At 43.7% G+C, this 22,063-nt stretch overlaps 1 protein-coding gene and 1 long non-coding RNA gene across 4 annotated transcripts in view; one reads left to right on the top strand and one right to left on the bottom strand.

Annotated features, from left to right (window-relative positions):
- The window catches only part of UGT8 (UDP glycosyltransferase 8), a 33,531-nt gene extending 26,267 nt beyond the window's left edge, over nucleotides 1–7,264 (bottom strand). Inside the window, exons 1-2 of one of the 3 annotated variants that reach the window (XM_064651396.1) lie at nucleotides 6,823–7,177; nucleotides 6,013–6,130 (exon numbers count right to left, since the gene is read on the bottom strand). The gene's annotated coding sequence lies outside the window, so the exon portion shown is untranslated. Of the gene's footprint in view, nucleotides 1–6,012; nucleotides 6,143–6,822 lie in introns of those variants that run through there. The other 2 variants (XM_064651397.1, XM_064651395.1) reach the window with 2 other exon arrangements.
- The window catches only part of LOC135412643 (uncharacterized), a 62,484-nt gene continuing 46,297 nt past the window's right edge, over nucleotides 5,877–22,063 (top strand). Inside the window, exons 1-2 of the long non-coding RNA XR_010429819.1 lie at nucleotides 5,877–6,080; nucleotides 7,748–7,832. This is a non-coding gene — a long non-coding RNA (uncharacterized LOC135412643). The remainder of the gene's footprint in view (nucleotides 6,081–7,747; nucleotides 7,833–22,063) is intronic.

Raw genomic sequence — 22,063 nt, 5'->3', positions numbered from 1 at the left:
CAGGTTACTCCACGTCTGCCAGGGACACCAGTGCTGTGTGAGAGGTTATTCACCGGCCCTGCTCCTGCTGTGTGACCACACTGCCCCGAAGAGCCCAGGAACAGAGCAAGAAAAGGAGAGGAAGCCTCCTACCTGCGGAGAGCAGGAGGCACGAGTGCCACAGCAGCTGATGGAGACAAAGGTGTCTCCACCGAGGGGGTCAAAGCCACCCAGGAGGCCTTTGCTCTCACACTGGCATCAAAAGACAGGCTGAAATAGCAGCTGAATGAAGCACCAAATAGAAAAGGGAAAAAAATGGAGAAAAAAAAGAAAAACAATCTGACTGATTTTCAAGACTTTGATCAGCGACTGAATCTCCTTTGATAAAATGACTCTCTGAAGAAGGGGCTGGAAGAAATCACAGAGCTTCATAGTGAGCTTAATTTGTTGGTGCAACAAGCACAGCCTGTAATTACATGCTACCATCACCCAAGCATGAATTTCGCCTCGTGAACAAGCCTCAGGTTCTGAAACAACATTACTTTTAAACTTCAGCCCATTTTACTGGGATTTTCCTTCAACTTCAATAATTATTTGGGGGGATGCTTCATTTCTCACTCCACTTGGCTCCAGCTTGGTACAAGCTCCCCCCGGTCACGCCATCACATGACACCCAGAAGCACTCAATGAATTTCTTTGTTCCATTTCTGACTTCATGCTATAGCAAATAAGCACATTTTAACAAGCCACACAAACAGAACCCACAAAGGGAAACTGTGGCAGGTTTGTCTCTGCAGCGGGAAATACAACTTGGGCAAAAAAAGTTAAAATACTTGATTTAGTAATGTTTTGTTCTTATTCAAGCTCGATTAAAATAATTGCAGCAGCACCACACACTCCAGAAACATTCAGCTTGTTCAGTCTGTTAATCATTAGGTTCTGGTTTGAAATGGTTTTCTTTGAAGTCAACTACTCTCTATTACGTTCAGATTTGTGTTTTGGGGTGTCTGCTTTGAACCACCTCCTAGCAAAATGTGGGCCTAGAGTAAGGATAGAAGTGGTGTATGTAACAGCTTGGCTATGTAGTTTAATGCTTAGAGTGATTTTAAGAGCAAGATCACATCACTCACTAAGCAAGAGGGGACAGAAATCAACTTGGGTTTCATTTAGGATGTGTAAAACAGTCCAGAAAGGGTCAGTTTGGGGTTTTTTTTGCAGTAGCTCTATCAATTTGTAAACACACAAACGTCCTGGCAATTTCTAGCACTAAGACTGGAGTGTAACTCCAGAAAGGACTGGTCTAAAGACAGGAGAACTGTGGGTTTCCAAAGACAATCTGAGACTCAGTACAATCTGTTCATTCACAAATATCAAGCAAAAGGGAAATGCTTCTACACGTGCACACTGTCTGTTCCTACCCAGGAGATGGGAAGATCTTCCTCCACTTCTGGAGAGCAGCTGAAGCTTCCTGAACGTTATCACTGAACAGTAACAAATATCTGACAGGGGGTTATAACACAAATAACTTGAGGGCCTGGAGCAGGGCTGTATTTAGTTATTTCAGCAGTAAGCAGTTTAAGGCAAAATGGACTGTTTAATAAAATGTGTAGTCTGAGATGGAGTTATTTGGAATACTCCAATCTCCAAGTGTACTTTAATGAGAATAAAGGGACAGGAGATAACACTGTTCTAAGGACCAGCCAGGCTTCATCAAGGTCTAATTCCCCACAGCTTTGCTGGTGTTTACAGCACTCTGCTGTTCAGGTTTTATTTAGACTACAGTGACTTTGGCCAGTGCAAAACCTCATCTATGAGACCTCCACAGTCAGGAAAGCTCTCGAGAAAGACACTGCTACCAAGGTTTAACACACCCATGCTATATAAAATGCCATACTTTTCAGCAGCTGTTTGCATTATGATAAATTGGCAGAACTGGCTCCCCAAGCAAACCTACAAAATAAACACTGAGCTGCCTGCACAGCACCCAAGCTCTCGTAACAACTGCCCCCTTCTAAAAAAAAAAAATCACTAGGACTCAATAATCTGAAACAGATACAACATAAACTGCTGCCACAGGTCAGGGGTTTGATAATGGCAGTGGGCTCCACACTTCCCACATCACCTCCCAAGCCAGCTGTGCATCTCATGTGCACAGCAGCATTGGGGCTGAAATTCCTGTGCCTTACCCAGATCCCATTCAGAGAGAGATGCCTCTCTGATGCCATGCAATGCCTCACTTTGCTCCAAATTAAAGGGTTTGTTCAGTTCAAACACTAAACTGGGAGGACAACAATGATGTCCTGAAAATAAAATTAAGGGCAAGTAACAACACAGTTACTTGGGTTTTTTTAAGCTGGTATTTCATTTTGTTGAAAGTTTCTGCAATTCTTTTTTGAATACCTTTGTCTCGTGAATTGGTGTTCTTGGCATTAAAGCACCTTATCCATTTGTCTTAAATCAAACAGCTTCCAAATTGGATGGGGGAATGTGAAAAAACACAAATCAAATTCAACATACATAACTGCATTTTAATCTAAATCTTCACCAAGGCCCTGAACTTTAAAAATTTCCTGTTTGAAGGCTGTGCTACAGTTCTGTGCTCCATCCTTGGGTGCAACCAATGAATTAAATAACTTTTTCCAGACTGGTGTTGATGTATGGGTAAAAACAATTCCTCTGATGGAATACAGTGCCTTAAATTAAGGAACTCCAAAAGGTTTGATGTTCATACTGTTATCTCCCCTTAAAAGGAGACAACCTTAATTTGTTTCAATTTAAATGTTTCAGCAGGGCATCAGGGCTCCTTTCCAGCTCAGTTCACAATCTGAAGCTGACTCAAGGCTTCCCATTAACTCTCCCTTCAGTCACTGAGTAGGAAGGGAAAAGAGTCTTAAGTTGCTTATTTTTGATGAAGCTGACCCATCCATTCATAGGAGGAAAGAAGAGCACAGAGCAAAGAAGAAAGCTGTGCTTGTTTCCCTATACAAATAAAATTATGTGCATGACAAGTGTGCTGCTTAAGAGAAATGGTCACAACAAACCAGCTTGTAACCACAGTTCTGGCTACAAACAATTGAAATACTTCCTTCTCACAAGGAATAACAGGGCCCCACACCCTGAGCATTTTAAAATACAGACATCTAAGTGTCATAAAACATCAGAAATATTTTGTCAAAGGGTTCAAGAAACCTTATGGCAAAAGTCTCAGAAATTCCCTCCAAGCATAGTTGTCCCAGGGGAAGGACAGAATATTAAATGGTCCCAGTGTACTTTACTTCCTGGAAAACAGGGAGAAGAGCCCTCTACAATGCCTATTCACAAACCCTTGGAGCTGTATCAGAATGTCAGTTTTGAGCCCAAAGATACTTTCTAAAACAACAACAAAAGATTTTTTTTCTGAACACTAGAAATACCAACAAAAGGAGGCGAATGATTTCAAATCCTTCTAAAGTATCAGCCTTTCTCAAACACAGCCCTGTTCTCTTCTGAAATACCTCTGTGTAATAATGAAACAGAAGTAAAAACATTTCTGTTCGAAGTCCTGATCTGGAGAGAAAAGGTATTTCATTTACTAAGCATCTCATGAATCTGATCTTACCAAAAAAGATCTCAATAGCTTTTCATACTGCAGTGGGATTTTTCTTATAATTAAATGGCAAGGGACTCCACCAAGGTGGAATAAACCAAGTATAGTACCAATAGTACCAATAATTCCTGGTACTGTTCTAAGGGAAGCAACCTGGTTAAAACAGTGATGTGGGGAAAAAAGCACTTCAAGCACCCAAAAGTGGAAAACACCAAGGAAAGCAGGGGCAGGCAGTAAGACTTGAACCTGGCAGGTCAAGTCAGAAATAATGTAGCTCGTACTCAAAAGAGTCAATTAGAAAATAATCAAGTTAGGATAGGCACTGTTGTTACATCTGTAACTCTAATTAATTGCAGAACATTTCTGAAGTGGTAGGAGTAGTATTCCAGCAAAACACATCCTCTGTGCAAGCCTCAACAGGTACAGGAAAAACATACACAAAGCTATAAGTTCAGTGCTATTTTATGGATTATGGTACCTCCTCACACGATGTTTTCACAGGTATTAACACACCCACCACACAGAAAATTTGTTTTCCATTCCTGGAAATAAAACATACTGCTAGAAACCAACCATGCAAATTATACACAGCAGAGAATTATGGCACGTTCTTACTTTTTCTTCATCAGATCCACAGCAGCCCTGGCACTTATTTACTAACCAACCCAGTACCTGGAAGAACTGTGGAGTTATCATTCCAAAGGGTTGACCTGGATGGATAACAGGACTATAAAGTGCTTTAGATATGATAAATGTGGCATTAAAATTTCAGGCCCATGACAGTTCTGACTGCCTTTGATTTCTGCAAACAGTAACTAAGATACCTGAGTTTATCAGCCTGCAGTGATGACAGCGTTGCCTCGATCACAGCTGCAATGACTGACCAGCAGTGAACTACAACAGCTAGTAGCCATTCACCCAGTTTAAGTTGCCACCAGTGTGGAAAACCAACCCACTGCTTCGTTGCCACTTCCTTCGTGAGTCACTTCCCTACAATCCACTCACAGGGGCAAGGACAGGACTCTCCCAGAGCTCAGGTGACATCACCAGAGCAAGGATGCAGGGATCATTTCAGACGTCCTCTCCTCCAGCCCTGGTTAGTCCCTCGGGTTTCTCCATCCAAATCCTGCTTCAGAACAACCCAACTGCTTCCAGCACTCTAAGAAAATCAAACGGAAGGGACATTTCCTCATTTCCTTGTATTTCAACCATAATATTTTCACAATAGCATGAAAGCCGTCTCGGAGTGCAAGACTCCAGCACAAACTGGTTAGTCTTTTGGAAAGGAAAAAAAAAAAAAAAGCCACTGTAGTATCCAGTGTTCGGGCTGGATCGATGACCGAAACACAAGAACAAAACCAAGGAAACGCGAAGCAAAGGTTAATTGCACACTACATTGTGTTGGTGCTTTGAAAACCAGCTCAGCTAAAATATATAAGTGACCTTGTACGATAATTGCTCGGAAAAGCAGGCAGGCAGCTTCAAGTTCGGAAACATAACTGAGAATTTATGGGATAGAAACGTGGAAACAAGTGATATCGTGTGAATTATTCGCGGAACTAAGTCACCTGGTCACAGCATTGAAAAAAAACCCCAACAAACAGAAAACACTAATTTCAAGGTGTCTGCTTCGGGGGAGGAGACCTTCAGGGATGTCTACTACAGGAATTACTCCCTATTCATCCCCAGGGAACTCTGATGAGCATGCAGAACGGGCTGCGCAATTCCCAACCATTCCCTATTGTTCCACAGTCGGTGCTCAAGCGAGCGCGTAAACAAGCCACGAAAGACAAGATGCCACCCGATATCCGCTTAAAGACCGCAACTTTATTGACGCGCAGCCCCAAAAGTTCACGCTTGGCCCCTTTTTTTCCTCCTTTTTTTGAGCCCAACGGGGAGGCGCAGCAGCAATTACGCAACGCTGCTCCTTCGGAGGCGGCCGGGATGGAAACTCCGGGAATATCCAGGGAGGGCACTGCGTCCCAGGCCCTCGGGGAGTCATCCCGGCTCGACGATGTCCCTCACGCCGCGGCCCCAGGGTGACAACGCAACATGGAGGGGAGGGGAGGGGGGGGGCTCTGCGCCCACACAGCCGCGGTACTGCCCGCGCCGACAAGACCCCCTCACGGCGACACACCAAGCAGTCACCGCGGAAGGGGCCGGAGCGCCCCGAGGGGCTGAAACGAGCCCAAAAAATGGGTGTCCGAGAAGCAGCGGGTCCTCCCCGCGACCCCCCCCCCCCCCCCCCGCCGCTCCCGCCTTCCCGCCCTCAGCGCCCCGCGCGCGCCAGGCACGGCACGCGCTTCCCCCCCGCGCTCCCTCAGGGCTGAGGAGCCGCCGCTGAGGGACCCCCTCAGCCTTCCTCCTCCTCCTCCTCCTCTTCCCTCACGGAGCCCAAACTTCCTCAAGGTGCAGCGCCGGCACCTGCCGGGCTTCCCCGCACTCACCGCTGCGGCGCCGGAGGACGCCCAAGCCAGAGCCCGCCTGCCGACCGCCCGACCGCCGTGCCACACAGGTGCCCTGCCCGGCGTCCCCGGGCCCCTCTTCTCTTCCTGCCCGAGCGCCCTGGAAAAGGGCGGGAACGGACGTGTCCTTCTGGTGCCCCTCAGGACGTGGCGCGGCGCGCCCCCCCTGCCCGTCCCTCCTCAGGTCACACCGTCCCCTCGCTCGGGGACACCGCATCGCCGCGGCTCCCCTGCGGCTCTTCCCCTCAGCCCCTCTGAGGGCTCCTACCGCCCCCTGACATGGCTGTTCCCCTCAGCCCCCCGGCTCCTACCGCCCCCTGACATGGCTGTTCCCCTCAGCCCCCCGGCTCCTACCGCCCCCTGACATGGCTGTTCCCCTCAGCCCCCCGGCTCCTACCGCCCCCTGACATGGCTGTTCCCCTCAGCCCCCCGGCTCTTACCCCCCCCACCATGGCTGTTCCCCTCAGCCCCCCGGCTCTTACCCCCCACCTCCAGCCATGGCTGTTCCCCTCAGCTCCCGGCTCTCAGTCCTCCCGCCCCACCATCACCCCTCCGCCGCGGGGTGATGCAAGGCGCCCAAGGCTTCCCCTTGGGTTACGGGAGGGAAAGAGGGAGACGGGAAAAGGGGGGGAATGTGGGAGGGGTGCAGCAAGGACCAAGATGGAACGAGAGCCCCCCTCAGCAAGCGGCGAGGCGGAACGAGAGCCCCCTCTCCGCCGCCCGGCCCGGGCACGGACCCCCCGCCGGAGCCGGGACCGCCTCGCCCGGCTCGGTCCCGCCGAGCGCCCTCACCGCTGTCCCTTCAGGGCCGCTCCTCCGCGCCGCTGCCTGTGGTAAGGAGCCGATGGCCGCAGCTCCGCTCGGGGCTCTCGTCCTTCAGCCGGGTCCGCCCGGCCCGGGCTGCGGCGCTGCTGCGGCGCCGGGAGCGCCGGGCCCGCCGGTGCCTCCGCCCGGGCTCTGCTGCACCTGCTGCGGGGCTGGGCTGCCCTGCGAGCAGAGGAGGCTCCCTCGCTCCGTCCTCCCTCAACTTCGCATCACTCCGGGCTGCCCCCGCTCCGCGCCGCCGCATACACCGGCGCTGCCGTCCGCCCCCGGCTCCGGGGAAAGGCTCGGCTGCCCTCCCGCCCCATGCACTGCCCCGCTCCCGGGACAGCGGGCAGCTCCCGGCACAGGGCAGGTCCCCCGGGCCCGCCTCTGGCGGGAGGGGCCGCGGCCGCCTCCGCCAATCAGCCCCAGCGCCCATGGGGTTTAGCCCCAACCTCTTTAGCTCTAACCCCCGCTGGAGGCAGAGGCACCTGCTTCTAAACCGGGTCCATCCAGCTGACTGAACGCTGGCTAAGCAATGAAGTTGTCCCATCCTCCATCATCCTGGGAAAGTAGCTTTTAAGGCCCTGACCTGACAGACTTTAAATACTGACGCTAATTCTCCAATTAGTTTTGGGTGGGTGTGGATTTGGGTTTTGGGTGGGTTTTTTTCCTCCTATTCACTTCTATAATAATAACATAACAATAAAGTATAATAAAAGTGTATTTTCACAGCGGGCAGACAATAAAGTTCTTCGAAACAATAAAATTTGTCCCTCATCTCACACGCACTCTAAAATCCAAACTTTCCGTCTGCTTGCTTTACACTTTACGTTCAAAAGTGTTTTATGGACCCACCATTTCATTGAAACTTTTACAGTGAACTCTAAAGAAGTGTCAGTCTCTCTTTCAGATCGGACAGATCAAGTTACGCCTTTAATAAAAGTGAAAGTTTGAGTTTCATCAGACAAAACAAGAAAGTTAATGAAATTGGAATGGTAAGTTAACGACGTGCACGATAAGAGAAATGAACATAAGCTTTAGATTGATCCCCATTCTAGTGCAGATGGCTTGCGAAAGAAAATGAAACTTTACTTTCATTCAAATTACTCCAATTTATTTGGGACATAGAACTTCTGATATTCATTATAGAGCCTTTTAAAAACTCTTGCGTGTCTCATATATAAAACAAATCATTAAAGTTTCTCAAATCCCATGCCCCATTTGACAGCTAGTTAACATTAAATCACGTGTTAAGCATCAGTGGGTGACACTGAAATCCTGCAAGCTAATAGCGGCCTTTGGCTTTGAGGTAAATCCTGAGCTCTCAAAATGAGGTTCTGAAGTTAAATGTCTCAAAATCAAGCATATTCACACCGTTGTGTCAAAGGTTGTAGTTCCTTCTGGACAAAATAAATTTCAAACTGTAATGCCAATGGAAGGCAATAGGTAACAATTGAATAAATTCAGCTTCTCTGCATATCTAAGTGACCTCTTTATTCCAGTGGCAACTGCTTTAGGAAATCCAAACCCAGCAGAACCGTTCTTGGGGTAACAGTGGGCATAAGTCTGGATTTGAACCCAGTGGAGGTTTTGTGCAGACCTCCCTGAGCTATGTTGAGATCTCCTGTACGTTTATCACTATTCTCTTTATTTCTCTCTTTTGGCTTTAATAAAGGTGCTCTTGCTGTGAAAGCAGCAATTGGTGCAATTACCTGGAGATTCTTATTACAATTGCTTATCAGGCCTTGGTAAAAAATCAGTTTAAGGGTTTCCCTTCATGGAATGTGGTACTGAAAACATCTCACAGGGGTGGTAGTGTTTTGAATTTGCTGTGTACTATTTAATTCTATCTCAGGAGAGAATGGTACTTCTACGAGCTTTTGCATTATTTCCCACACATTCTGTCTTTCCTGTCAGCACGTCATAGTTGCTTGATTTGATCATTGTTCTGCCTTGCCAGTGTCCTATCTTATTCAGCAAGCAAGCACGGGTCAGACACAAATTATTGTGTTCAGAGTTAATGATTTCCTCAGAACATCATACATTTATTGTAACAGCATGTAGTGATCTTTCCTTGTGCAAACACTTCAACCCCAGGAACGTGACACTGTCCTGTTATGGGTACATGCTATTGCAAATTTGCTTCTATTTCAAAATCCAGATCTGCCTAAAGTTTTTGTATTTAACAATTTTGTATTTCTTTCGAGGTAAGTGTGAAGTGTTCATTATTAACTAAGCTATTATTATATTTCTAAGGTGTATAAGTTGTACAGCCCAACCCTGAAACAGGGATTTTTTTATTCTCTGGTAAATTCCAGAATGTAACTCAGAAAGTCAGTGGAATTGGAATCTTGGAATTCGAAATTGTGATAAGAAAATTGGATTCAAATAAAATAATAAAAATTCACAAAATGCTACAAATCTGAAGCATTCTTAATTTCGTTAAAGTTTTGCAGAGCTAATAAACACTTCAGAAGTGTTTTTGAAGAACTTTCTGTTGTTGTCCAAAGGACACTTTTATATTATTTTTAATGAGAGGAATAGTTAATGAAAATTTGTTTGTAAGTTGTACAGTGATGTCTCAAAGTTATTTTTACTGGCTGAGGAACAAGGAAATGCTGCTTGACACGAAGTGTTTCTCTGAGGCTGTGGTGTGCCTTCACCCAATAGAATCAAGTTCTAACTTGATTCTGTTGGATGAAGGCAACTGTTCCCTGTTGCATTTTCTTCCTTGTGGGCTTTTTATCATGCTCATAAGAATCAAGGAATATTCTACATCTGTGATTCTTCAAAGCTGGTTAGTTGAACTGTTCAGTGTATGTAAGTTAAGTTGAAGATTATGTCCCTTGTGCTTTTCTCCTGATTTGCACAGGGCTGGTGGCAAAAGAGAAAGTCGTTTCTCCAGTAGATTTCTGGATTGTGGTGATTCACACCCTGTTCTTTGGGTTGTTTTCCCCTCTGCCTTGATTGTTTTGGCTATACATGCACATACCTCAAGAGCTTTTACAGAGCAAAGCAGAAGTACAAACCTCCTCGTAGCTCATCTGAGACAGTGTGAGATGATTTTGCTTGTTAAGTGGTATGTGATCGGCCAAACTAATTTATTTACCTGCGGTTTGGAGTTCTTTTGCCTCTCCAATATGCCAGATGGAACTAATCATCTGAAATGTAGATTACCTGATTTAACTGCAGTGTTACCAGACAACCAGCTCTTCTAGATCTGCTTGCCACATCTCAGGAACTTGTTCACAGATCCCCATAAAAACAAGAAAAATGTCCAAAAAAGCCTGCCTTTGCTGCAGGTGATTGTTGGCCTTATTATCTCACATAAGAGACACTAACACAGGAGTGATGTTAATTCTACCTGTGTAGGTGACTCCCAGAACTGTGTATTACACCTGTAAGTGGTGGTGCCCAACAGAAGATAAGTCCTGTGTGATCACCCTGTATTTTGAGGGTCTTTTAGGTGTGAAATGTTAATTTGCAGGTAACTGCTGTGTATTTGGGCAGCGGCAGAACGTCAAGTACCTCGATCACTTTTTCTCCCGGCTGAGAAACCTGTGGTGCACCTTCAGTTGTTCTCTCAGTGCAGCCTGCGTGATCACAAAACAGTGTGTGCTATTTCCTTGAGCAAAAATTGTAACAAAGAAAGAAGGAATCATTTATGAACAAATTCAAGTGAGATCTCATCTCTTATTATTCCTTGTCTGGCAGTGCTGGAACTTTCTGAGGGGGTTTGTTGACCACGGAGTCAGAACACTTTACTGTACAAAGGTGTTAAAACCATTAATCCCACTTCACATTATGTGGTTGGAGGAGGTACAGGGAGGAACACTTAAGAGTATTTAGGGGGATGGGGAGTCTAAAGAAGCTGGAACTCTTCTGTATGGAAAGGGAAAAGCTGAGGGAGGATTTGGTCAAAGTCTGTGAAACCACGAAGTGGGTGAGATGGCAACCACACAGCTGCTATTCGTTGTAATCCAAGAACGGGTGACAGTAACTGCAGCAAGGATCAAAACAGGTGAAAGAGATGAAAGCAAGCTCTTCGTGAAAAGCAGCTGACCTTGATTTCTTTGATTACCCCAGGAAGTATAAAAGCAGGCTGTTTGAGCAGGGTAGGAAGGCAGTGAGCAGCTTTGTGGGCAGCAGCTTTATAAACCTGTTCCAAGGGCAGAGTTTGACTCTGGGAGTGTGCAAGTCCCATACCTGAGTATTCTGGGTAAGTAATAAAGGTTTTTATTATACCAAGTGGTTGTGCTGTCTCTGAAAGGTGTTTTGTTTTCCTGGTGTTAGAAACTGAATAGTGGCCCAGAAGGGCTTTGGTCACCCGTGTGGTATTTGTTGTACTGGAAGCTCTTAAAGTAGAGAAGCTTGTTAATTAAGTTCTCTTGTTATTTTTGCACTGGTCTAAGCAGAACTCTGTATTTTAGGGTGTAATTGGAAAATTACAGTACCCTTATGTTTTTTTCTTGTTAGCAAGTGGAGATTAATTTGTTTCTGTGAAACTTGGGTCTGGAAGTCTCAGCTGTCTTTTCTGAGGATTTGTAAATCTTTGGGCAGTATCGATGTTAGGCTGAAATACAAACAGGTAATAAGGTGTGGTGTCGGTATTTGTTGATTGAGTCGAGTTTTGTTTATGTTACCTATTCTGGTGACTCTTTGTTCCTTTGGTTTTTTTTTCTATGCTTAACTGTGATTCACTGGAGTCAATTCAAAACCTGTGCAACTCGCTGTAGCATTGCTGTATTCTAATATTGCTCTTTTGACACTGCTTCTTTAGTTGTTTTTTGAATTGGGGGATAATGTCTTCCTTGTTATACATTTGCAAAGAAATGTAACAATAGCAAGATGGATGTTTGTGTTCACATTATGACAGAAATTGATGTTTTTCCATTCAATTTAAGAAAAACAGTCATTAAGTCTTTAAGAAAACCCCCTGCATGTGAAAAGTCACTCATGAGGTTTTATTTAGACTATTCTTTCTCTCCATCAACTTGACTTTACAGTTAAGATGTTTTTCTTAACTCTTTAGAAACTGAAAACTGAGAAACCATTAGTATCGTTGCCAGGGAGGTTCAAATGCCAGATTGGTACAAACTCAAAACCTATCTGTGTGGATTTAATCTGGTTAAAACATGGTGGGTTTAGTTTTGGTTAAAAGTGTTTGCATATGTAATTTGTGACCTTGCAGGTTGTTATATCGCATGCAAATAGTGCCCTAGGTAGCCATCCTTGTTCCTCTTCAAAGAGAAAAGCTACAATTTCATGTCTTAAGGAACACCACACAATAAATATTAGTGGTAGGTGGTTTTTTTTTTCAGTTTAAGTATCAAAAGATATTTCAAGTGTGTTACCTGATAGAGCTTGCTTGTTGTGATCAGTTTGTTGGTCAGGAAGAAGCAATTACAAAGTGGTACTACAATAAAGTCTCATTTTTAGAAGGGAAAAATAAAAAAACCCAAAAACATGAAATACCAAAGCTTGGAGTTAGTACTAATTTCATACCTGGCCCTTGCAAGTGGTTTTTTTTTTCAGAACCCACTGACACTATCTCCATATTGTAACAAGTACTGGGTTCAAAATGTGGCTGCAGAGGGAGTGAACCCATCTGACAGGATTCTTGATTGTACTTTGTTTTTACACCTGTGAGTGACTTGAGGAAGTGCTGCTGAGGTTTGTAGCTATGGTTATAACTTAAATCATGCACGATGGTAAGCTGTGGTTTGTGTATTTTTCCCCTGGAAAGTTACTTGTGTATGACCATAAATAAGACAATTAATAGTGCTTGGATACTCCACTAAAACATGTTTCTGTTTGAAGGGGAAGAAAGGGCAACAAACAAATGTGTTGCTCTAGCAGTATTTTATTGTACTTGGTTCTTGCAACATGTCTCATTAATAACAGATGTCTTACCACACCTACTAAAAACCACCACCAAAGGTGAGAAACACTGTTCATCTTGTTTGTTCTCCTTACCTCAGCTGAGAAGCAGGAGTGAGGAACAGAGCACCTCAATAGGGCCTCAAGGAAACAGAGAATTGAATTGACATCTAGGTGGTCACTGGATACTGGCACAACTGACAAGGGCGTGGTGTGGGGTGTGTATGTTCAGTTTTCTGGTTTAGAAGTGGTTTGTAACAGCATTCATAGCTTTGCATGTAGAGTGGCAAAAGCTTGGCAAAACAAATAGTTAGGGATCTTTCCCTGGAGTCTTGTTCAGGTGGCTACTGCTTTTTTTTTTCCTTCTCTTGTCAGAGGTAAGATAACTTGAGTAGGTCATATTGAGCTCAGTGTTTTGAAGTCTTTGTAGTTAAAGACAACACTAAGTCATGGTCTCAAAATGTGCTAAACAGTAGAGTCTGCAGAGAACTGACACCCTTCATTTAGATGTCTGAACATGTCTCTTGTCTCCTGAGATACTGCTAGGCTGTGATTGTAAGCTACTGACTGTAACCTGCTTTACCTTCTTCCATTTGTACCCTGACTTAAAGATGAGCTTGCTAAGTCCCTGAAAGACATGGTAGGACTGAGTTCCTTCAGTGGTAGGATAATAGTCCCAACCTAGGAGGTCCCTTTCAACCCTGAATTTGTGACTATAGATTTATAAGAAGCAAGAGATTAAAAAACAGAACAGGGCTCTCCAGCCTTGATTTTGGGATGCTTGCCAGGGGTACAGGGCAAAGATCCTCAGTACAGGCTCCAGTGCCAGGTGACTATTCAATATCAATTTATTTCTATACAAAGCTGGGAGGGGTAGGGGACAGTGATTTCCAGCAACTGATGTGAAACAAAATAACCCAACAGCATGATTGATCAAAACTGCCAAGGGAATGAAGTGTGGCCACTGATGTGAGTCCCCAGAGCACGGAGGGAACGTGGCGTTTCAGGTGCCACGAGCAGATCTCAGCAACTCTGCAGTGCTCTGGGAAGTCAGTAACTTCTAGTACTGAACTTACTGCAACAGCTGTGAGCCTGCAGCAGCAATGCTGGTTCATCTCCTTATAGCTCCCGTGCTGGGTGTGATGGGAAGTGTGCCCAAATCACTGTGTGTACCTACCCCAGGCCAAGAAGTTGTTTCCCAATGCCTGGGTAGCCACCACCACATCCTCATGCCAGATTCTCCAAACGAGTTCCTCACTTGCATGTCTGTCTGCATTTTGCAAGCATTGATACGCTCCTAGAATGTCATGCTGAAATTACTGCCATCCACTGCTTTAAATCCCAGGGGAGAGGTCTGTGCTTCAGCTGGAGAAGCAGTCCTTTCAGGAAGCAGTTCTGTTTTGTTGTAACAGGCATATTCACAGAACTTCCTTATCCCTATTTCATCTTTGCCCGTTCCTGTACATCTTATGAACTATTTCCCCCTATTCCTTGATTGCAAGCAGCCCTGGTAATAAAAAACTGTATATCAAGCTCTCTTTTAAAAGCTGCAGTTTTTTTTTTTTTCACAATAGGTGTCACTTCTTCCACTCAGATCTAAGAAATGCACCATCAAAATCTGTTTAAGAGACCACAGCCTTATACAACTGAGGCTGTGTCGTACTTTTATAGCTACCCCTTGTGGGACACCTGCTGTGTGATTTTACATCGTCCCTTCTTACAAATACAGCATGTAATTACTCAAATATTAGTTCTGTACTGATTTCTCTGGTTTTTGGAGTGTATCTGAGACCATTTCCTAAAATGCCGAGTTTTTTCCCCTCTTCTTTTCATGCTGTCCTTGGGCTAAAGGCAACAGAAAGCCTGGAGACCTGAACATATAGAGAGTCATTTAGGGCAGGTGATGTGCTCTGAAAGAGAGAACAAATTGAAAGGCATTTTCTCTCTCAGCTGCTCTTCTTAGTTTTCAGTGTAGCCATCTTCCCTTTTATTTAGAACAAGAGCTAAATATCAAGAGAAGGACGGGAAAGAAACTTTTAAGAGCAAGAATCCATTTCAAGTTGTCTCAAAACTAGAGAAAGGAGTAGCCTTAACAAATTAGAGCTCTAACAAACCATAAAGATAATTGAGATTTTTAATGATATACCTAACTTAGGGGTACATGTTAGAAGCCTGTTGCTGTTCCATATCCTGTACCCCGATGACATTCATGCTTCTTTCAAGTCAAAAGTCTCAAATGAGTCATCATACATATATTAGTCTGAGTTTTAAATTAATTTCCCATGTACTAAGCTTTGACCTTATATCAAAATTGTTCAGTGTGTGAAGTAATTTTTAACAGCATAATGGTAAGACTGCATTGAAATTGGGTATTAAATAGATTAAGGAAAACATTTTTAAACAGGTGCAATGTATGAGTCACGATGCTGATGTTTTATACCAACTAACTCAAGGAAATTGGTTTCAAACAATTGCAGAAAATAACACATTTTTAATAATACCAAGTGTTATCTCTCCTTTTCGAATAAGCATTTTGTCTGCTTTTATTTTCCAGGACTCTTTTCTTCTCCTGGAGGGGAAGTTTGCCTTGTATTTATCTTCTGTTTCTTTTCCTTGCCTTGTCTTTGGGCTAACACATTTTCAAATGGAGTCGTCTGGCTATGGAACTAATTAGCTTGTACCTATGGATATCTGTGTAATCCCATCTGTGCTTATGATCTCCTAGGAAAACCAAAATTGGACAGGAATAGCATAATTGCAGACAGATATGTTGGCCCTAACTTGTGATGCAGGAGAGAGCAGACACTGTTTGTCAGTACAGGAATCTTCCATCTCTGCAGTCCTGTGTTGATGTTATCATATAATGATGCATTTCCTGGGTTTGCCTCCTCATGTGAATGATCTTCTGCAGGACCTTGTCCCTCACCAGGGATAGAACTGGAGGTATTAAGTGTCTTTCACTGGGTACATTTATATTATAGCCCTTTCAGGAACCTTGAGTAATATATTAAATATCTTGCCTAGGGAAATCAGTTTGTCATAGTTTCGTACCCAGACTGTGTTAAATATATGCAAAAGCATCAAAATGTTTGGAGCAGTGACCTGTTACACTTAGATTTGTCCCATTTTCCTGTTACTGCAGGAGTAATGACTGAACTCCAGCCAATCAGAAATGTATGTTTAGGAAAGAAAAATCTGTTCTATAATGATTAATCTCTCCTTCTACAAAGTAGTTTTACCAGCTATTATGGGAGGTTGGTTCTTTGGTTGGTAGGAAATAGCAAAGCATGGTCAGTTGGAAGTTTAATGTAACATTTCATTTTTCTGTGCTGAGAGTTGTGGTTGGTCCTTTTCTGGGTTTTTTTTTCTATGTATGATTATGAACAGAGACTTAGTAACTGATTATTAACTGAGGTTTTTGATTTGCTGTGCTGTGAATGGAGAACTGTAGCAAAATCATTACAGAACTGTCATATCTGGACTGGGATGTTAGAGAGCCTTAGGGAGTCTTCCTCCTGCAAAAGAGGAGTCTGCTGCTTAATGTTGCCCCTGTAGAAGTTGGGGAACACAGTTCTGGACATGATGTGTGTCTGGAGTAGCTACAGCCAGTAACAGGTCCTTGAGCATGGGCATGTTGGAATATAGTTTAGGTTGGAAGATATGTCTGGAGGTCTAATCCCAGAAACACCCTGTTAGACTTCGGTGCCTGATGGCTTGAGTTTGGAACGTGTCTGAGGCTGTGGGTTCCACAGCCCGTCTGACAACCCTCATGGTAGTGCTTTTGTTCAAGTATGTAGTCAGCTCTTCCAGTCTTGGCCTTTGTGTCCAATGCCTTTCATGCTACCATTGTACACCTTCCAAAAGAGCTTTGTTCTTCCTTTATGCAGCCCCACTGGGTAGCTGGAGAGACCAATGAGATCTCCCCTCAGCTTTTTCTTGAGATAAGGACAATAGAGAAGAACTGTACTCTTTCCATCTTGGCTGGAGAGCAGACTTTAGGTGAGAGCAAATATCCCTTGACATGTACTCAGCTCTGGGCCTGTTGTGGAAATCTGGCTGCAGTGGGGTTTGTGTGGAACAAGGTGATTCCCAGAAGTACTGTGTTTGGAGGCTGAATTGAGCTTTATGTTCCTGACTTGGATCAGATCTTGAAATGTGCAAAGGGTGGAGGGAAGACAGAATTGGTTCTTCCCTTTGATTTCATATCAATGAAATAGCTGAGAACACTTCCTTGGGAGAACTCATTGCAGAGGAGGCAGCTTAAGGGACAGAGTAAAACAAAACAGGGACAGGATTAGTGAGAACTAAGACATTGGTAGTAGTGGGATAAGTGTTAAGTGTAGATGATACACATGCAAAGAGCAAACTAGAATTCCTGTGTGGTGGGCAAGTGACCACAGAAATTACTGTGTACATCTCAATAGGCTGAGACTTTCCCTTTTGAACTCCACAGTAATGTATTTGTGGACAAGAGTGGAGAAAATGAATAGATATATTGCAAGATGGGGATTGTGGAAACCATGGAGTTGGGTTTTTCTAGAGTGGAGATGGAAAGATTATTGGTAGAAGGGGGAGGAGTCGTTTGCTTTTCAGCCACTGCTTTGAATAATGAAATATTTATTCCCTGCAAGAAGAAAAGCTGAAACAATAGAGCTGTGTTTATAGAAAAATGGTCATTTGTCCAGACTCTGATTTCTGGTTCATCAATACCTCTTTGTGAGAGGTACTTCCCTGAAATATGCCTTTGTTTCCAGTGGAATGCAACCAGGGGCGTATAGTGCAAGGAGTCTCAGTTGGGCAGGCTTAAACAAACAATAAAACAGTGCAAAGACTGACATTAAAATGTATATATTTGTTCTGTGCCATGTTCTATTCATTACCTGATTAGAGCATGAGGAAAACAACACATCTTAAAGCTTCCAGCCCCATGAGTTTTGCCCGTACATGAGTCTTAAAACATCCTACAACATCATTCAAAGGGAGGTTGCCAAGCTTTTCATAGTGTTTGTTTAAAGAGGTTCTAAATGATGGAAATGACCAGCGAAGCTCTCTAAGCTGATGCCTCTTCACAAGGACAAACAGCAACTTTTCCCTTTTTTCCCAGCCCACTGAGCCCAGTGATCCAGTGTTATACTTGGAGGGACTATGCCAGGTGGTAACTGAGATGCCTTTAGGTCGCTTGCAGTGTAACTCATCTATGTTCTCAAAATGACATCTGCTTGCCCAGAGGCTGCTCCAGTCTATTTTCTTCTCTCCATGCCCCAGTATCATTTGCTGGAAGCAATTAAGAGCTGGGAATGCTTATTAATACGTCACTGGTTGTCATGTCCCTGTTGTGATGACAGGGTGTGTTAGGGCTCCCTTTCTCTGTCAGAGAACCCAACGTGGCCCAGATTGCAAGTTCAATAATATAAGAGCATGGTGCTAATTAGATTGGTTGAGATTTTTTTTTCTGTTCTCCATTCTGGCATGTTGACCTTGCCTGTTGTTCTGACTCTCTTGGAAAGCACCATCTAGTGGTAAAAGCTCACTGAGAAATGTAGGAACAGGTTCTTTTCCTCCTTCAGTGCTGCTTTCCGTGGTAAACGTCTCCTGCTTCTCTTTTGGAAAAATGCTCTTGAGCCTTATTTTTAGCAGATTCCTCTCCAGCCTAGTTGAGGCTTGGAAGCTAATTGTGGAGGGTCCATTGAGAATTCAGGACAGCCACCAGGGAATTTGTGAAGTGACTTGCACATGTTGGTGACAAGGTTGGCAGTAGTTGCTTTAATGTATCCATATGACAGCCTGGATTCAACAAGATGGACACTGGCCAGTAATTGATCTGTTCTGGTCACTGAACAAAATACAAATACATGCAGCACAGTGAAATGAGCATTATTGTATTTTGACTCCTTAAAGACAAAAATTAGTGTTCTTTTAACAAAACAGAAGTGGGTATGAACAAGTAAATTCCATTATCACTGATAAGCACAGTGATGAACAGATGGTGTCACGCCTTGCTGTCTTGCCTGCATCAAATGCTCCCTCTGACTAATGGTCTTTGAAAATATCTCCCTCTCTGAATAGCACTACCTTCCGTCTTTGTCACCATATTGTAGAGCACCAGAGGTGTCTTCCAATTTCATTAAAACTATCAAGGAAAAGGTGTTTACTGGTGATCAGTGAGTATGCACATATCTAAGTGCAACATATTAACAGATAAATTATTATGGGCCTGTCCTATACCATGGTACCATTGCATTTATTTTTTTAGTGTTTGGAGAGAAAATGAGCTTGAACAGCTTTAAATAGGAAGAGGTTTGAAATCTAGTCTTTTTTTGACCCATAAAAATGACACATAACTACCAAGATTAATATAGTAGCTTTAATGTTGTTGATTCTGGAAATATTTTCAGCCTAACCTGTGTTCAATTTTGAACCAACTGATACCAGGTTTCTGGTAAAATCAAGAATCAAAAGGGAAAGAAAAGAAGTTTCTGTGTTCTTAGTATTGTGCTGCACACAATACATATAAAATTTAGGGAGCCAAAGCACTCCTCAGTTTTCTGCTTAGATATCAGAGCTGTTGATTGCAGAGTCGCTCATGTGTTAATGCAGAGAGAGGATTCATTGTTAGCATGAAGACTTCAGAGTTGTGCCACAGAGCTGGGCTGGTGTGTGTCTCAGGCACAGAGGTGAGCAAGGGTGACAGACAGCTGGAGGTACTGCCTGCTGCTTGAGGAGAGTGCAGTCACTTGTCCTAAAACAACATTTATGAGATTTTTCCAGACAAACTGCCCTGCTGGTGTTGTTTCTATTGCCGTGCAGTTTAAAGTCGTAAGAGGGTGTATCCTCACAGCACGAAACCAGGAGCTATCACCAGATCTTAATTCTTGGTTTAGCCATCAGAGAGGATCCCTCCTTTCTTGCCAGAGCAGATGGGACAGAGGCAAAAGGTGCTTGAATCAGTAAGGTTAAGGTCAAAGCAGGTAATGAAACTATCTCGTAAGTGAGGACACTATTGATAATGACTCAAATTCTTTTGCAACCTCTGGTGCACTGTAAGTGTTGATTAGAAATAATTCTCAAACTTGATTCCAAATGATGATTAGGTGTGAATTATCACACAAACCTGAAGGCATCTGTGAAACACTCTGCAAGAGTGATGATTAATGTGGTGATTGTGTTGTGAATTGTAGACAGGAGCTGCTGAGATGTTTTGGAGTTGCATATAAAAATGAAATTGAACTTGTTACCTGGGGTGTATAATAAGGGTTCTAGCTTATGTTGGTCAAACTGTTTATGTGGAGCTGAGCAAACAGTAAGAAAGCCTTTTTTTTCTGGAGTGTCAGGGATGAGAACTTGGACAGGCTTCTGCTTAGCTGGAAATGTTTGCAGTTAGCAGCACTCCTCTGTCTCGTGCCTGGTGAGCGGCTGTGTGCCTCACAAAGCTCAGGATGCTCAGTGTTACTGGGGCTCCAAACAAATCTTGTATAATAACTGGCTCCAGTTTGAAATTTTGTGCCATGTTTTGCTAGGTCACCAAACTTTAAAAGGGCAGGAAAGGGAAATTTCCCTAACTCTGACATACTGATGAACTCTTTTTCCTAATGGGGCATTTTAATAAGGAGTGTGTATGAAAACAATGACTCTTGGATTAAGACCTTCAAGGCTTCTTACCATGGGTAAAAAGTGTAAACCCTCTGGTCCCACACTGCAGGCATAAGGGTGAAAGAAAATCTGTGCTCTTTGCCCTCTGACAGTCAGATAAATTCCCTTTCAGTCTAGGTTTCAAAACTAAAATGTTCATACATTGCCATAAAAGACTTTGAAATGAATTAACATCTGTTGCAGTGAATTATTGATAAAGGTTGGAAGCTAAGGTAGCATATTAGTGTATGTACCAGCTATATGAGACTGGGAGTGACAGTTAATGCTCTGAACCTCCTGTTGTAGACAGGTTATATTTACCTGGTCAGGTGTGAGAACATTTGGGGCCTGCAGCAATGCAGGTTAGCCCTGAAAATCAGGGAGCTGTCTTGGCATTGTACTGATGTTCTGCTCTGTGTGCACCACACACACAAAACCCCTCCACCAAAAACCCCAAACAACAAATAAACCCAAACATGAGAAACACAAATGAAAATCCCATACAACCAACAAACCCAACCCAAACAATACCCTCTTCTACCTCCCCCAAAATTGACCAACCAACCAAACACACCAGAGGGGAAAAAAACCCTGCTTTTGTAAAGCAGAATCACTTGTTCTCACTAACATTTCATAGACTTGCAGGTTTTGACCAGGTTAAAGGCTAAATAAGAGCAGGTAATTCACTTAAGGCCTTGTGGGTCAACAAGGTGGAGGTGGAGTAACCACTGGTGCTGTCTTGGGCTCTGTATGTTTGCAAATCAGTCAATTAATTTTGTGCAATTTCTTATTTAGTCTGAGTTGATTTCCATCTCTGTGCTGGTGTTTGCAATACCTGACCGTGGCTTATGTCATAGCGTGGTGGTTGATGAATAACCAGGTTTCCCAATCCTAGTGGTATTGGTGCCTTCTTTTTGCTTGCTCTTCCTTGGATTGTTTTGTGTAATGCCTGTCAAATTAAGTGGGTTTTTCTTTATTTTCCATAATGCTGATCTTCTTCCTTTAGAAGGGAAGGATGTGACTCATTCCCATGAGTCCCAGTTCACTATAATGCAGCCAGGCTAACAAATGCTAACTGTCCACAGATCTCACTGTGTGTGCTGATGGCTCTTAGAAGAGCAAGATGATTGTCAGAGGTCTTCCCAAACATGTTTTCAGTGGTGGTTTTGTTTAGGCTGACATAAAAGGAGCATTATTGGTATTTCAAAGAGTAGTTAAACAATATATCTACACATGTCCATTCAAAAACTGATGAACCTCCAGAAATACCTTGGCATTGTCTGCTGTGTAATGCACTGACAACATATACCTGCCAAACAAGAAAGCAGGATTTATGTTGTAAGAAACTATATGGGAACAAAAGCATGGTTTTCTCAATTGTGAGTTCCTGAAGCAGTTGGAATTTCTGTACCTGAAAGCCTCATCACATAGACGAGATCTTGCACATGTATCATTGTATGCCAATTGTTTCACTTTCCATCTTGCAGGACATCTACACGTAGGAGTCTGTAAATGTGTTGCTGATGTTCCCCTTAACAGACAGGGCAGAACTCTTGTGTGGCCCCATTATAAAGCTTCACATTAGGCAAGAGATCTTTGTGTGCTCAGTCACCTTATTCTGGCACTTTACAGTCCGTGTGAGTTCCGAGGTGACCCTTTCCTGAGCCTTGTGTGCTTGCATGCCCAAAGGCTTGCACAAGAGCCTGCCTACCTGTCC

Source organism: Pseudopipra pipra, chromosome 4, assembly GCF_036250125.1.
Source record: "Pseudopipra pipra isolate bDixPip1 chromosome 4, bDixPip1.hap1, whole genome shotgun sequence".
Taxonomy (NCBI): domain Eukaryota; kingdom Metazoa; phylum Chordata; class Aves; order Passeriformes; family Pipridae; genus Pseudopipra; species Pseudopipra pipra.
This window is presented reverse-complemented; position numbering and strand designations above follow the sequence as displayed.